This window comes from Crinia signifera, chromosome 5 (genome assembly GCF_055691185.1).
Source record: "Crinia signifera chromosome 5, ASM5569118v1, whole genome shotgun sequence".
Lineage (NCBI taxonomy): Eukaryota > Metazoa > Chordata > Amphibia > Anura > Myobatrachidae > Crinia > Crinia signifera.
This window is the reverse complement of record NC_139221.1, coordinates 290,359,308-290,375,356: the sequence shown is the minus strand read 5'-3', so window position 1 is coordinate 290,375,356 and position 16,049 is coordinate 290,359,308. Positions and strand designations below refer to the sequence as shown.

The window sequence follows — 16,049 nt, the reverse complement described above, 5'->3', positions numbered from 1 at the left end:
AAGTATTTTGTTATTTGACTATATACTTGTCTCTAGGGTTAAATTGCTGGGGTAGGAGCTGTCATCTATGTCCTAGTTATTCACCCTTTTGTTCCAGCTATTGCTTTTTCCCAGTTCATGTTTTGGGGTTTTAACTTACCCTAAAGGCCAAAAATTATAATGTATGTCATTATTATAAGTATTATATTCATTACTGATTCAAGCTGATCCCTCATAATGGGGCAGATGTATTAAGCCTTAACAAGAGATAAATGTAAGGGTGATAAGAAAAGATAAATGTCCAGACAATCACCTTTGACTGCCATGTTACAGCCTGTGTTTGAAATAAGTCAGTAAGGTGCCGATTGGCTGGACATTTATCTCTCTTTATCACCCTTCCATTTATCTCTTGTTAAGGCTTAATACATCTGCCCCAATGTGATAATAAGATACTGTGACTATAACATCTCTGCATACAGTATATAGATGTGTGATGTAATACTGTGACTTTGACATCTCTATACAGTATATAGAGTATATAGATGTGTGGTGGGATACTGTGACTATAACATCTCTTCATGCAGTATATAGATGTGTAATGGAATACTGTGACTATAACATCTCTGTATACAGTATATAGATGTGTGATGGAATATTGTGACTATAACATCTTTGTATACAGCATATAGATGTGTGATGAATACTGTGACTATAACGTCTCTGTACACAGTATATAGATGTGTGATGTGATACTGTGACTACAACATCTCTGTATACAGCATATAGATGTGTGATGGAATACTGTGACTATAACATCTCTGTATACAGCATATAGGTGTGTGATGTGATACTGTGACTACAACATCTCTGTATACAGCATATAGATGTGTGATGGAATACTGTGACTATAACATCTCTGTATACAGCATATAGATGTGTGATGGAATACTGTGACTATAACATATCTGTGTATACAGCATATAGATGTGTGATGGAATACTGTGACTATAACATATCTGTGTATACAGCATATAGATGTGTGATGGAATACTGTGACTATAACATCTCTGTATACAGCATATTCATGTGTGATGGAATACTGTGACTATAACATCTCTGTATACAGCATATAGATGTGTGATGGAATACTGTGACAATAAGATCTCTGCATACAGTGTATAGTTGTGTGATGGGATACTGTAACTATAACACGCAGTATATGGCCTGGCCCCAAGCCTCTATGGCCTGTTTTTGCAGCAGCCCTCAGAGACATATTAACTGTGTCACGGGTCCGGTGCATGCGCAGTATCATCCTCGACTTGCGCATGCACGGAACTTGGTTTTTATGGGCTGTCGCTCAGCAGCCCATGTAGATGCATCTCGGAGGGCGGGTACACCTACCAATGGAACTGCCATGGGTGACTGGCAGGTCATACTTCCAATAAGAAGTCACTGTCAGTAACGTAACAGTAAAGCCAGAACAGCTTCACAGACTGCATCTGGCATCACTTAGACAGGGAACAGTGGCGGATTTTACCTGGGGTGGCTGCATAGGTAAAAACCCATAGGTAAAAACTGTGACTATACCATCTCTGTATACAGCATATAGATGTGTGATGGAATACTGTGACTATACCATCTCTGTATACAGCATATAGATATGTTATGGGATACTGTGACTATACCATCTCTGTATACAGTATATAGATGTGTGATGGAATATTGTGACTATAACATCTTTGTATACAGCATATAGATGTGTGATGGAATACTGTGACTATAACATCTCTGTACACAGTATATAGATGTGTGATGTGATACTGTGACTACAACATCTCTGTATACAGCATATAGATGTGTGTGGAATACTGTGACTATAACATATCTGTGTATACAGCATATAAGTGTGTGATGGAATACTGTGACTATAACATCTCTGTATACAGCATATAGATGTGTGATGGAATACTGTGACTATAACAGCTCTGTATACAGCATATAGATGTGTGATGGAATACTGTGACTATAACATATCTGTGTATACAGCATATAGATGTGTGATGGAATACTGTGACTAACATCTCTGTATACAGCATATGCATGTGTGATGGAATACTGTGACTATAACATCTCTGTATACAGCATATAGATGTGTGATGGAATACTGTGACAATAAGATCTCTGCAAACAGTGTATAGTTGTGTGATGGGATACTGTGACTATAACACACAGTATATGGCCTGGCCCCAAGCCTCTATGGCCTGTTTTTGCAGCAGCCCCCAGAGACATATTAACTGTGTCACGGGTCCGGTGCATGCGCAGTATCATCCTCGACTTGCGCATGCACGGAACTTGGTTTTTATGGGCTGTCGCTCAGCAGCCCATGTAGATGCATCTCAAAGGGCGGGTACACCTACCAATGGAACTGCCATGGGTGACTGGCAGGTCATACTTCCAATAAGAAGTCACTGTCAGTAACGTAACAGTAAAGCCAGAACAGCTTCACAGACTGCATCTGGCATCACTTAGACAGGGAACAGTGGCGGATTTTACCTGGGGTGGCTGCATAGGTAAAAATCCATAGGTAAAAACTGTGACTATACCATCTCTGTATACAGCATATAGATGTGTGATGGAATACTGTGACTATACCATCTCTGTATACAGCATATAGATATGTTATGGGATACTGTGACTATACCATCTCTGTATACAGCATATAGATGTGTGATGGAGTACTGTGACTATACCATCTCTGAATACAGCATATAGATATGTTATGGGATACTGTGACTATACCATCTCTGTATACAGTATATAGATGTGTGATGGAATACTGTGACTATACAATTTCTGTATACAGCATATAGATGTGTGATGGAATACTGTGATTATACCATCTCTGTATACAGCATATAGATGTGTGATGGAATACTGTGACTATAACTTCTCTGCACACAGTATATAGATGTGTGATGGAATACTGTGACTCCAACATCTCTGCATACAGTATACAGATGTGTGATGGAATATTGTGACTATAACTTCTCTGCATACAGTATATACAGTAGATGTGTGATGGAATACTGTGACTATAACATTTCTGCATACAGTATATAGATGTGTGATGGGATACTGGGACTACAACATCTCTGTATACAGTATATAGATGTGTGATGTGATACTGTGACTATACCAACTCTGTATACAGCATATAGATGTGTGATGAAATACTGTGACTATACCATTTCTGCATACAGTTTATAGATGTGTGATGGAATACTGTGACTATACCATCTCTGTATACAGCATATAGATGTGTGATGGAATACTGTGACTATAACTTCTCTGCACACAGTATATAGATGTGTGATGGAATACTGTGACTATACAATTTCTGTATACAGCATATAGATGTGTGATGGAATACTGTGACTATAACTTCTCTGCACACAGTATATAGATGTGTGATGGAATACTGTGACTCCAACATCTCTGCATACAGTATACAGATGTGTGATGGAATATTGTGACTATAACATCTCTGCATACAGTATATAGATGTGTGATGGGATACTGTGAGTAGAACATCTCTGCATACAGTATATAGATGTGTGATGTGATACTGGGATTACAACATCTCTGTATACAGTATATAGATGTGTGATGTGACACTGTGACTATACCAACTCTGTATACAGCATATAGATGTGTGATGGAATACTGTGACTATACAATTTCTGTATACAGCATATACAGTATACAGCATATATGTGATGGAATATTGTGACTATAACTTCTCTGCACACAGTATATACAGTAGATGTGTGATGGAATACTGTGACTATAACATCTCTGCATACAGTATATAGATGTGTGATGGGATACTGTGAGTAGAACATCTCTGCATACAGTATATAGATGTGTGATGTGATACTGGGATTACAACATCTCTGTATACCAGAGGCGGAACTACCATTGGTGCAGCAGGTGCATTGCACCGGGGCCCCTGAAGACTAAGGGGCCCACTTCTGCCACCCACTGCTGTGTGGCATATTGTGAACTTGGTTTGGAGTGGAAGAGGAGGGCCCAGAAATGTAGTTTTGCACCTGGGCCAACCACTCGTAAGTTCCGACACTGCTGTATACAGTATATAGATGTGTGATGTGACACTGTGACTATACCAACTCTGTATACAGCATATAGATGTGTGATGAAATACTGTGACTATACCATTTCTGCATACAGTATATAGATGTGTGATGGAATACTGTGACTATACAATTTCTGTATACAGCATATACAGTATACAGCATATATGTGATGGAATACTGTGACTGTACCATCTCTGTATACAGCATATAGATGTGTGATGGAATACTGTGACTATAACTTCTCTGCACACAGTATATATATGTGTGATGGAATACTGTGACTCCAACATCTCTGCATACAGTATACAGATGTGTGATGGAATACTATGACTATACCATCTCTGTATACAGTGTATAGATGTGATGGAATAATGTAACTATACCATCTCTGTATACAGTATATAGAATGTGTGATGGAATACTGTAACTATACCATCCCTGTATACAGTATTATTTATTATTTATTTACAGTTACTTATATAGCGCAGCAGATTCTGTTGCGCTTTACAATTGTAGACAGTGATAAAACAAACTGGGTAACAACAGACAGACTTGGAGGTAAGACTGCCCTGCTGCAAGCTTACAATCTATAGGGATATATGAGGGAAAAACGAGGACAGACACCAGTAATAGAATAGCATTCCCACCAAGTTGCAAGTCCAGAAGGGAAGCTACAGTATTTAATACAAAAGTGCCTCAGAGGGTTATGAGTGTGTTATATAAATATGATAGTCTTGCCTGAAGAGGTGAGTTTTTAGGGAACACTTGAATGTTTAGCAGGCTTGTAGATAGTTTTATTGTGCGTAGAAGGGCATTCCGTAGGGTGGGAGCAGCCCGATGAAAGTAATAGTGAACGGGAGCTAGTGATCCATGCAGAAGAGAGACGCAGATTTTTCAGTATGGTTAATAGCTTTGTATGCACGTAGAAGAAATTTATATTGAATATGGTAAAATACAGACAACCAATGGAGGGACAGGCAGAGCGGATCAGCAGATGATCAGCCTAGCAGCAGCATTTAAAATGGATTGCAGTGGCGAGAGTCTGTTCTTGGGAAGACCAGTTAGGAGAGTATTGCAATATTGAATGCGGGATATAATGAGTGCATGGATAAGAGATTTAGTAGTGTCTTGTGTGAGATAGGGTCATATTTTGAATATGTTTTTTTTAGATGCATTTAACATGATTTGGAGAGAGATTGAATGCGTGGAACAAAGGACAGTTCAGAGTCGAAGATGACCCCCTAGGCTACGAGCTTGTGGGTTAGGGTACATTGTCGAGTTGTCAACAGTTATGGAGATATCAGGATGGTAACTGTTCTTGGTTGGTTGGAATATTGAGATTGAGGTAGCGGCAAGACTTCCAGGATTAGATGGCAGAGAGGCATTCAGAGACTCGGCCCAAGACGACTAGTGACAACTCTGGGGTTGATAGATAGATTTGAGTATCGTCTGCATACAAGTGATACTGAAATCCAAAAGAGCTGATTAGTTTGCCAAGAGATGAGGTATAGATTGAAAAAAGCAGAGGACCTAAAACTGAGCCTTGCGGAACTCCAACTGACAGAGGTAGTGATGAGGAAGTAGAGTCAGAGAAGCAAACACTGAAAGAGTGATCAGATAGGTAAGATGAGAACCAGGAAAGGGCTAGTAGTAAGACTAGGGAGTGCCGTGTTTGTATGTGAAGAGTGTGATCAACAGTGTCCAAACGCAGCAGAAAGATCTAGAAGTATAAGTAGTGTGTAATGGCCTTTAGACTTGGCAGTTACCAGATCATTCACCACTTTAGTCAGTGCTGTCTCAGTGGAGTTTTGGGAATGAAAGCCTGACTGAAATGGGTCTAATAGGGTGTGAAAGTTAAGAATGTGTGTCAGGTGAGAGTAGACAAGTCTCTTGAATAGCTTGGAGAGGCATGGGAGCTGAGAGATAGGACAGTAGTTAGAAAGAAAGTTAGGGTCAGAATTGTTTTTTTTCAGAATGGGAGTAATCACTGCATGTTTGAAGAGAGATGGATAAGTATCAGTAGCAAGAGAGAGATTACAGATTTTAGTAAAGGTTGGGGTAAGCACAGGTGATAAAGTTTTAATGACTTGTGCAGGTACAGGATCAAGAGGAGAGGTAGTAGAGTAGGAGGATAAGAAGAGTGTAGATTCTTCCTTTTCATTTGTGGGCTCAAATGAAGAAAAAGTAACAAAAGGTTCAGGTGGGGAAGAAAGTGGGTTAGAGGTTGTGGAAGAGCATACCATTTCATCTCGGATGTTATCAATCTTGTCCTTAAAATAGGAGGCAAGTTCTTGTGCACAGTTGTCTTGTTAGAGTTTTGAGTTCCACGGCTGGCATTTAATGCTGTGTACAGTACACACGGTGAGATTTGACATTATATTTTGACTATATAGTCAAAATCGCATGCAGATCATACAGGTTTTTTATCTTGCGATCCCGAAGCGCGCTTCCGTGACACCACAAATCGAAACCCAGATAGACAGGGCAGCAATGACTATATAGTGCAAATCGAATGAAGATTATATGAATTGTATGTAAATAGTACAGAGTTAGCAAACATTGCATAGCACTCGAATCTTAAGTCAGATAGCAAGGGAACCTCACCATGTGTACCTGCACCATAAGCCGTGGGGTGTAATGGGCAGCTTGAGCCACTTCATCAAGTGCTGTTTCAAGAGTCTAGTACAGTCTAGTACAGGTGTGAAACAGCAGGTGTCAGCAGAGGTAAATGTTGAAATTAGTGAGAGCTGTTGTTGCAGAGAGGTGGAAAGTTGTGGAAAATTAATAGCATTAGTATTTCTGCAGGTTAGAGTTGTCTTGCATGATTTCCGTGTTAGTCAGCTTTGGGTAATGGAGGAGAGCGAGAGGGTAATGAGATTGTGATCAGAGAGAGGGAAGGGAGTGTTAGTAAAAGCAGAGACTGAGCACAGCCTGGTGAAAACAAGATTAAGGCCGTGGCCTTCCTCAGGAGTAGAGGAGTCAGCCCACTGTGAGAGGCCAAGAGAGGAAGTTAGAGAGAGGAAGCATGCAGAGATGGTGGACTGTCAATAGCTATATTGAAGTCACCCAGGATGATGGTGGAAATGTGAAATGATAAGAAGTGGGGGAGTCAGGAAGAGAAATCTTCCAAAAATTTAGGTTAGGGAAGCCCAGGTGGGTTATAGATAGCAGACAGAAAGGGGAAAAAATCCTAATAGAGTGAACTTGAATTATGTGAATGTGAGTGAAGGAACTGGTGTTAGAACTGAGTATGTGAAGGATTGGGACAGTAATATAGCTACCAAAGAAAAATTCCACCTTTGGCGCTGTACGACTAAAAGCTGCAGGAGACTATAATGGTGGTCACCGGACCACACTAGATAGACAAAAGTAAAACAGAAAGGATAGTCTCACTTTTGCTGTTAGTACTGTCCCAACAAATTGGTATGAGTCCACGTGATCTCCAATAATTCTCTCCAATTCAGATTTTTCCAATATAAGAAAAAAACAAAAGGAGAGTAGAACAATATTATAATATCATATGGTGAGTAACAGTCTTTCTCCGATGGTGTGAAGGAGACTATGAAGAAATGGTGCTCCCAAAAGCTCCCAAACGGTCCTGGGGAAATACTGTATAGGGTCAACTCACTCGTGTGGATATAAGCGAATGCTTACATGTATGCTTACATGTAATAGTGCAGGTGACTCATATAAAGGTATCTTTCAAAAGATGCGGAGTCTCACCACTTCTTTCCAATAAAAACGGTGTAGGACCACAATTCATACAGCCAATGTACCATGCTAGTTGGAACCCAGGTATTGTTGATGGAAACAATACTGAACGAAATGTACTCCAAACCACCGAAAAAATTAAAAGACACTTAACATATATGCAATGCGTTTCAGCACACTGCGGTGCCTTTATCAAGAAGCGTGTCAGCAGTGGGTTCTCTAATCAGTATAAATGTGGGGGACTGTTTGTACAGCTCCCACCACGTGTGATAGGGAATCCTGAAGACCAACCTGAAGAAGCTTTTGCGAAAGCGTACGCTTGACTGCACACCTAGTGTATTAAACCCCACTTCCCTTCCCCCCATATGATTGTATTTTGATCTGTTTAGGCCGGTGGTGACACAGGGTATCCGTAGCACACGGTTCCCTGTAGTACAGTGACACGGACTCTAGCGCAAGAGCCGTGTACACTCCTGTCTGATCTGACACGCAAGAGCGAGGTAGTGCACGGTGCCACACCTCAGACACAGCTCTGCGGTCAGCACATAGGCTGTGGAACTAGCGGCTCCAGCCAGCGGTAGCGCTGAAACGGGATCACACCCGTGCTCAGGCGCTTATCGCTACTGCATAGTGGGCCCCAGGAATATATACATTGTATCTGATAATTGTTACATCCTGGATAAGCATACACACTGTAAAACTGTCAATACCAGACATAACTTTTCCACTCTTAAATTTCAACCACTGTACTTTACAAAATTATACAATTATTCAGGGACAGTGTGAAGTGGGGTCCCACTAGGTGAGGATATATTATATCCTTTTCAAATCACTCAATGTTGTCCTATGTGTTTTTCGTGTTTTTTATATCTTCGCAACTATTTTAATGAAACCAATAAAAGTCATGTATTATTATTAAATTCTCTTTTGGTGCACCAACCAAAGACACCCTTTCTCTGTCCTCCCCAATATATTCATTCTGTGTCTATGGTAGCACACCCTCGCATATCGAAATATTGAAATATTGAACACTAATAGTGCACAAAGAGGGTCCACCCGCATAATAAGTTTGTGATTTCTGTGCGACTGGCACAGCTCTCCCCAATCTCCTTACCATGTGTGATGGAATACTGTGATTATGGGGGTTATTCAGGTTGATTCGCAAGGCTGCGAATTCGCAACCTTGCGAGTCCACCAAACCCCGCCCGGCGAACGCACGCCCCCCCGTCACCGACCATCGAATGATGTTTAGCGTGCACGCATATATAAGTGACTTTTCAGTTGCGTATATATGCGTGCATGCTGGCGTGATATGGGCGGGCAGCTGACATCCGGTGATGTCAGCTACGCGGCCCACACACCCGCGTCACTGCCTCATTACCATGAGAACGCCCAGCGTTCTCATGGAAACGCCCATGGAACACTGGGCGTTACCATATGGTAATGGAGCAGCCCGGCGCTCCCCGCCCATCTCCGCCCCTTCCCCCTCGCTGCCATGGGTGCGTGCACCCGGCAACCCGAAAGGTCGCCGTGGGTGCACGCACCATGCGCCTGCACATGCGCAGAAACACGCCTGCGCATGCGCAAATGCACAACATCGGTACTGCGTGTGAATGCGCGCAGTACCGATGAAATCTGAATAAGGCCCTATATCTCCAATGGTTGCTTATTTTACACATGTAGAGATTTTTGTTTCCTAGACCACTTGTGTTGATTGTCAGGGGATTTTCACTGGCTGCATGAAAGTACCTACTATAATGAGTAACCTGAGGGTCACTCAGGTGACCGATGTTCTCGTAGAGTGATTTAGCAGCAGATCACAGAACCCAGCAGGAGGCATTCAGGGGCTTATAAAGGCACAGCATACAAGGAGGCAGTGGCTGTGTTAATGTGTCCATTTCTGGATCAGCTCAATGGCAGATTTAGATATGTACTGCCTTGTATACATCTGTACTGCACATGTGCAAATGCCTGTTCCCAATATTGCTCCCAGTGGAGCAAGGACCTTATTCTGGTCCACACGCAATGCTGCAAATTTTGCAGCGTTGCATGTGAACTAAATGCCTCGCACTGCCCCCAGGGATTGCTGCCCCCCCTCGCATGCCGTGATTCCCCGCATGGCTGTGAATGGATGATTTGCATAATCATCCATTCGCAGCCTTGGGTGCAGAGGGAGAAATCATTCGATGGCCGGCGACCATCGAATGATTTCTGCAGCGCTCTCACAGATCTGAGACACCTCTATCGTGCCTCTGATCTGCGGGCACCCTGTGCGGGAAGTGGGCGGGCAGCTGACATCAACTGACATTAGCTGCCATTAGATGATTCCCGCATCATCTGGCGATTCGCTTGAGAGTTTTTTCAAGGTGATACCACAGCAATCAATTAGACCCTAACTGTCATTTTCCAAACCCAGTCTCTAATGTGACAGATAGACACTGTTTTGTTGCATTATTCCCTTTATCCACTTTATCACTTCTCCAGAGCCAAATGTAATAGGGTGTGAGAATCAGAGGAGAGATTTGGGGAGAGTTTTCCCATTTTTTTAAAGCGGCGATCAATTACATCAACCTGGTTTTGCAGAGTAAATAATTGCCACCTTTAAAAATTGGGAAAACTCTCTCAAAATCTCTCCCTTTCTGATTCTCATGTCCCATTACAATCGGCCCCTACAGTCTTAAAACATCTGCCCCAGTGCCCCCTAAGCTGAAACTTGATTGACACTGAGGCTTCAGTTCTTTTGGGGTGGGGAAGGGGTTAATTCCAGAAAACGGGGGCATGTTGTTTTCTGGGCATGCTTAGGCCAGTGGCTGCATCCTGCTGCATGAAAACACCAGCCACACTAGCCATCCCGATTAACCTGTGTTTTCCACGGATGAAGTCTGTACATGCAGATGATATGATGTGCAGCAGCAGATCACAGAAGCTGGCAGGAGGTGTCTATATACAGTACACAAGACGCTTCCTGAGGGATTAGCATAGACACTACATACAAAGGCACAGCAGCTATGGTGATCTGGATGATAGGTAGACAGTAAATAGTTCAACAGACAATATGTTGACGCAATATAGCCGACATTCATTAGACTAAGAAAAGCAACCTTTCCGAAGCATGACGAGTGCAGCAGTACACTAAAAATTTGTGTCAACCCTAAAAATTCGAGTCAACCATTTTTGAGTAAACTATTTCCATGTCAACCGTTTCACTGTGTTGACATTTTATACCTTTTCAGATGTTTACCTTTTACATGTCGATCTACTAACCTTTTGACCCTGTTGACCTTTTGCATGTTGACCATATGAGGTTGACCTATTGACCTAGTTATGGCCGATGTAGTGACCTAACGATGCAATGAGCTACACCCGTTGAAATGCATCCACTTCTAATTCAGGCCCATAGCTAACATGTAAACGTGGGGCCTGATTAAAGGTTCCAGGTGCCTTAGGTTAATACACATGTAGCGCCCCTTGTAAAGTTGCTAAACACACATGTATGGGCGTGCAGGGACTCGCCAAACATACTGCTCATGTGCATTTAATGAAGGTTATACGACTGGCATGTAGAATGTAATGCTTGTGGCGTGTGATGGAGACGTTGGACTTAGGCTGCCCGGCTGGCGCTGTAGCACAATGTACATAAAGTTATGGTTCCATCAGTAAGTTACATTGGCACAGCCATCTGACAGTCACCTTAAGAACTTTACTCCCTACATCGGGATGGGTGCTAGATAACAAGCATGGAATAAATTAGGTCTTCATTTTGGTCCCCCCACCACCACCACCACCATCATCACCCCTTCCACCATTCTGACTCCCTTGGCTGCAGCCTAATCATCCGATTGGTTAATTAGGCACTGGGTAAAAGAAGTATGAACTGTAAATCTCTACATTGCCACATGTGGCCAGAATTGGAAGTACAGTTTATTCTTATTTAGATTGCCCAACCATTACATTCTGATTAGCTGTGATTCCAGGACGCAACTCTTAAAATAACCCAATATAAAATAAATATTACTAGCCAAAAACTGTGTTAACGTAAAATGAGCTATTTGCAAGCTGAAGCCATAACTTGATATCATGATCAGGTTGGAAGATCTGCCCTAAGCTAGTTCTTTAATGAACTACAATATCAGCAATATGCTGTAACGGAAAAAAAAAATGTAGAAAATTAGCAATTGACTTAGTATATTGTATATGGACTGCAAGTGAAGGAGTTAATGTGGAAATGGAGGACTGAGGAAGAGATGAATGTGGACCTTAAACTCCATATTCTCTAAAGTAAAAATAATCCCGGTTTACACTAGAAAAATCCAGAGGTGTAATTGTTGCTATTTTTGTTTCTTACAATTTTATTCTCATTTGTACAGTTAAAAGCTACCAATCAAATACATTGGGGGAAATTTACTAAGATGGAAGTAATATTTCACATGGGATGTTGCTATGGGCAACCAATCAGAGGTACTTGTGGAGTATCATGGCTCCCACGACCTGCATCGTATGCAGATCGTATGCTAAAAATCGCATCGCATCGCATGCGATCAAATCGCATGCGATGCGATGCGATGCGATCGCACCCGATTTTGCACTGAAATGCATCAGAATGCATTGAAATGTGTATTAAACTTGTGAAATGCCCCCAAATGTGAAAAACCCCCACTATCAACGTCAACCCGAAGCGTGGCGAGCGCAAGGGGCAGCGGTACGCGTCCTACGACCTTTTCATACCCCCACTATCCACGTCGGCGTGGAGTTGAGAATAGAATAGTGTGGCGAGCGCAGCGAGCCACCGAGCCCGCAGCTATACGCGTCCCCTCGCGGGCTTCACAGGTATCCGCGTGCGCTCGCCACGCTTCGGGCTCGGTGGCTCGCTGCGCTCGCCACACTATTCTATTCTCAACTCCATGCCGACGTGGATAGTGGGGGTATGAAAAGGTCGTAGGACGCGTACCGCCGCCCCTCGCGGGCTCACTGCGCTCGCCACGCTTCGGGTTGACGTTGATAGTGGGGGTGGTGCACTATGAAATATGGCATTTGGGGGCATTTCACTAGTTTAATACACATTTCAATGCATTCTGATGCATTTCAGTGCAAAAATCGGGTGCCATCGCATCGCATGCCATCGTATGGCATCCGATGCGATCGCATACGATTTTTGAGCAAATATGCTCAAAAATCGTAATCGGGTGCCATCGCATCGGATGCCATCGTATGGCATCCGATGCGATCGCATACGATTTTTGAGCAAAAATGCTCAAAAATCGGTAAAAATCGTATCGCATCGTATGCCATCGTATGCCACTACATATGGCATACGATGGCATACGATGGGAGCCAAGATACTCCACAAGTACCATATCAGATACTATCTATTAGTGTATCTTCTATAAAGTCCAAATAAATAAGTAGATTCTGATTTGTTGCCCATAGCAACATCCCATGGGAAATAGAACTCCTCAGAAGACTGCACTGAAAATAAATTGTCAGTCCCATGCATTGATTGGTTTAGTAGGCTCCTAATCCCTATTGCAAAATATACTAGGCTAACAGGTAAACGTAGATCGCCTTGGCACCTACACGAGGGTCCTATTCATTGACTTTGCTCGGCATTTAATACAATGTCCCCCTGTATCCTGCAGCCCAAACTTCTCATAGGAGTCTTAGAACCAACATGCTTCTTTATTGTGAACTTCCTAACAGCTAGGGAACAGGTGGTGACAGCACTGGCGTGTCCCAGGAATGTTTCCTCTTTCCCCTACTTTTCTTCCTGTACACCAATGACTCCTCGGCTGAGCAGTCAGTAAAAATCTTAAAATTTGCAGATGACACCACAGTCATTGGCCTAATTGAGGAAGAGACCGCATACAGAAGGGAGGTGGGGAGGGTAACAAAATGGTGCGCCATGAATAACCTTGACCAAAACTCCGCCAAGACAGTTGAAATGGGGTCAACTTTAGAAGAAAGCCGAACACCTTGGTCCCACTAGTCAACTCCAACAGTGTGGTACAATGGATTGAGACCTTCAAATTCCTAGGGAAAAGAATTTCCCGTGACCTCAAATGGGGCCCCAACATAAACTCTACCGTCAAGAAGGCCCAGCAGCGTCTATTCTTTCTGAGACAACTCAGAAAATTTGACATCCCAAAAGAGCTGATGCGCGTCTTCTACACAGCAATCGTGGAGTCCTTCCTATGCTCCTTGATCACAATCTGGTACGGAGGGGCACACGAGTCTGACAAAAGTAGACTGCAATGGGTGGTGAGGACGGCAGAGAAGATCATTAGAGCTGACCTCCCCCTGTACAGGAACTGTACTCAGCCAGGGTCAAGAAGCACGCAAAGAAGATTGTGGCAGACAAGCTTCACCTAGGGCATATCCTATTTGTCATTCTCCCAGACGCTTCAGGTCGATCCCTGCCAATTCACCCAGAACCGCAAAAAGCTTCTTCCATTAGCTATCCGCCAATTGAACTTTACAGTACAAACTTATGCTAATCCCATTTCTCGACTTGTCCAACTATGTTTACCGTAATTACATGAACTGACCGCAGTATGCACGTGTCTAACATAACCACTGTATGTATGTGCAACAGTTGTAATTTCAACAGTTGTAATGCCTTCGTATGTCAAGCCTTCTTTTGTGTCCCCTTGCCTGTAGCTGCACCAAAATGGGTAAAAAATTCCTAGTATATGCAAGTATATATGGCCAATAAAGTTGATTCTGATTCTGATATAAGATCACCATTGTTCCAGAGTACATCAGGTTTGGTTAAGAGAACCCCCCCCCCCCCCATGCCCCAGATGGTAATGCATCATTAGGAAGTGTATACTAAAAAATAAAACAATTATTGCCCCCTTCCAGGAGACAGGAGGGAGACGCACGCCGCTGCCGGGAAACTTGGAGCCAGTTAGACAAGCAGGTCCACGCCACAGCTATTTCAAATATCACACTTGCCCAGCCCGCGGTCCGGTAGTCAATTGGGAGCGGTGGTTCCTGAATGAAAGCTTGTGTCAACCTTTTGTCAATGTCGATAATGAGTATGACAAGCATTTCAAGGTGTCAACCTAGTCACCGTCGACCATTATTGGTCAACCTACAGAAGCTGTCGGGCCCGTTCTGCCGATAACAGCCGTGGATTGTCATGATCCAGGCTGCAGATCGACAATCCATGGCCGTTTCATGGCCATGCCCCCTTTGAACCCATCTGCTCGGCAAGGGGGACATTGAATCACGGCTGTCGGCGGGGATCGACAGCCGTGATCCCAGATTGCATACCCCCCGTAGTGTTTATTCGAGATACAAAAACAGCGTCAAAAAACATAAATAATATTTTTAGAGATGTGTGTATGTGTCAGATATTTTGTAAACATAATTCTGTAATGGGTTAGCGCTGGCTAGTGATTAACAGGACATGGAAAAACATAGAAAGAAGACCAACATCAATACTGCACTAGACATGACAATTGGAGGCAGTAAATGATTGGTGGCGCTCTCAAAAGGTTCAGTTTGGCTTTTGTATTCACAAAACATAACAGAGGATAAAGACTGAAAAAAAAAGTTTGGTACTTGTGTAGTTTCACGGCGCCAGCATGGCGCCGTGCTACTTCCGGGTGTTCGCTCGCCACGAAATATGTCAAAAAAAGTAACTTAACTCCATGCCAACATGGATAGTTCATACCCCCACTATCCATGTTGGCATAGAGTTGATTTTAAATAGCGTGGCGAGCGTAGCGAGCCACTGAGCCCGCAGCGTGGGCGAGCGAAGCGTGGGCGAGCGAAGCGAGCCCCGCAAGGGGACTCAGACGCATGGCGCCATACTGGCGCCGTGAAACTACACAAGTACCAAAAGTTTTTTGGGGCACACTTATCAATTGAATATTTCAATGTAATTATATTAATACATAATGATTTTATAATTTAAAAATGGCAACATACTTAGAAATGTCTGTTATCATGTGATATACATCATAAAATGTGCAAATGATCATAAGACCGATAAGGTCTATAATGAGAATATTATTATTATTTGGCCCTAAATGACCCCTTGCTGTTGAACTGCACTTCTTCTTTGTCTATATATTGTTGCGTTATGTATAAAACTCCTTCCCCATTAGGCTTAACTGTGTAGATAAAGGATAAAAACAGGTAAAATGTAAATTCTCAAAAACCAGAGATCTTTACAGAAAGGATCTGTAAAGGTTCCGGTCA

The 16,049-nt window shown here is 42.8% G+C and overlaps 1 protein-coding gene across 2 annotated transcripts in view; it reads left to right on the top strand.

The window, feature by feature from the left end:
* GAD2 (glutamate decarboxylase 2) overlaps positions 1–16,049 on the top strand; it is a 103,824-nt gene that overhangs the window by 4,580 nt on the left and 83,195 nt on the right. The window lies entirely within an intron of this gene.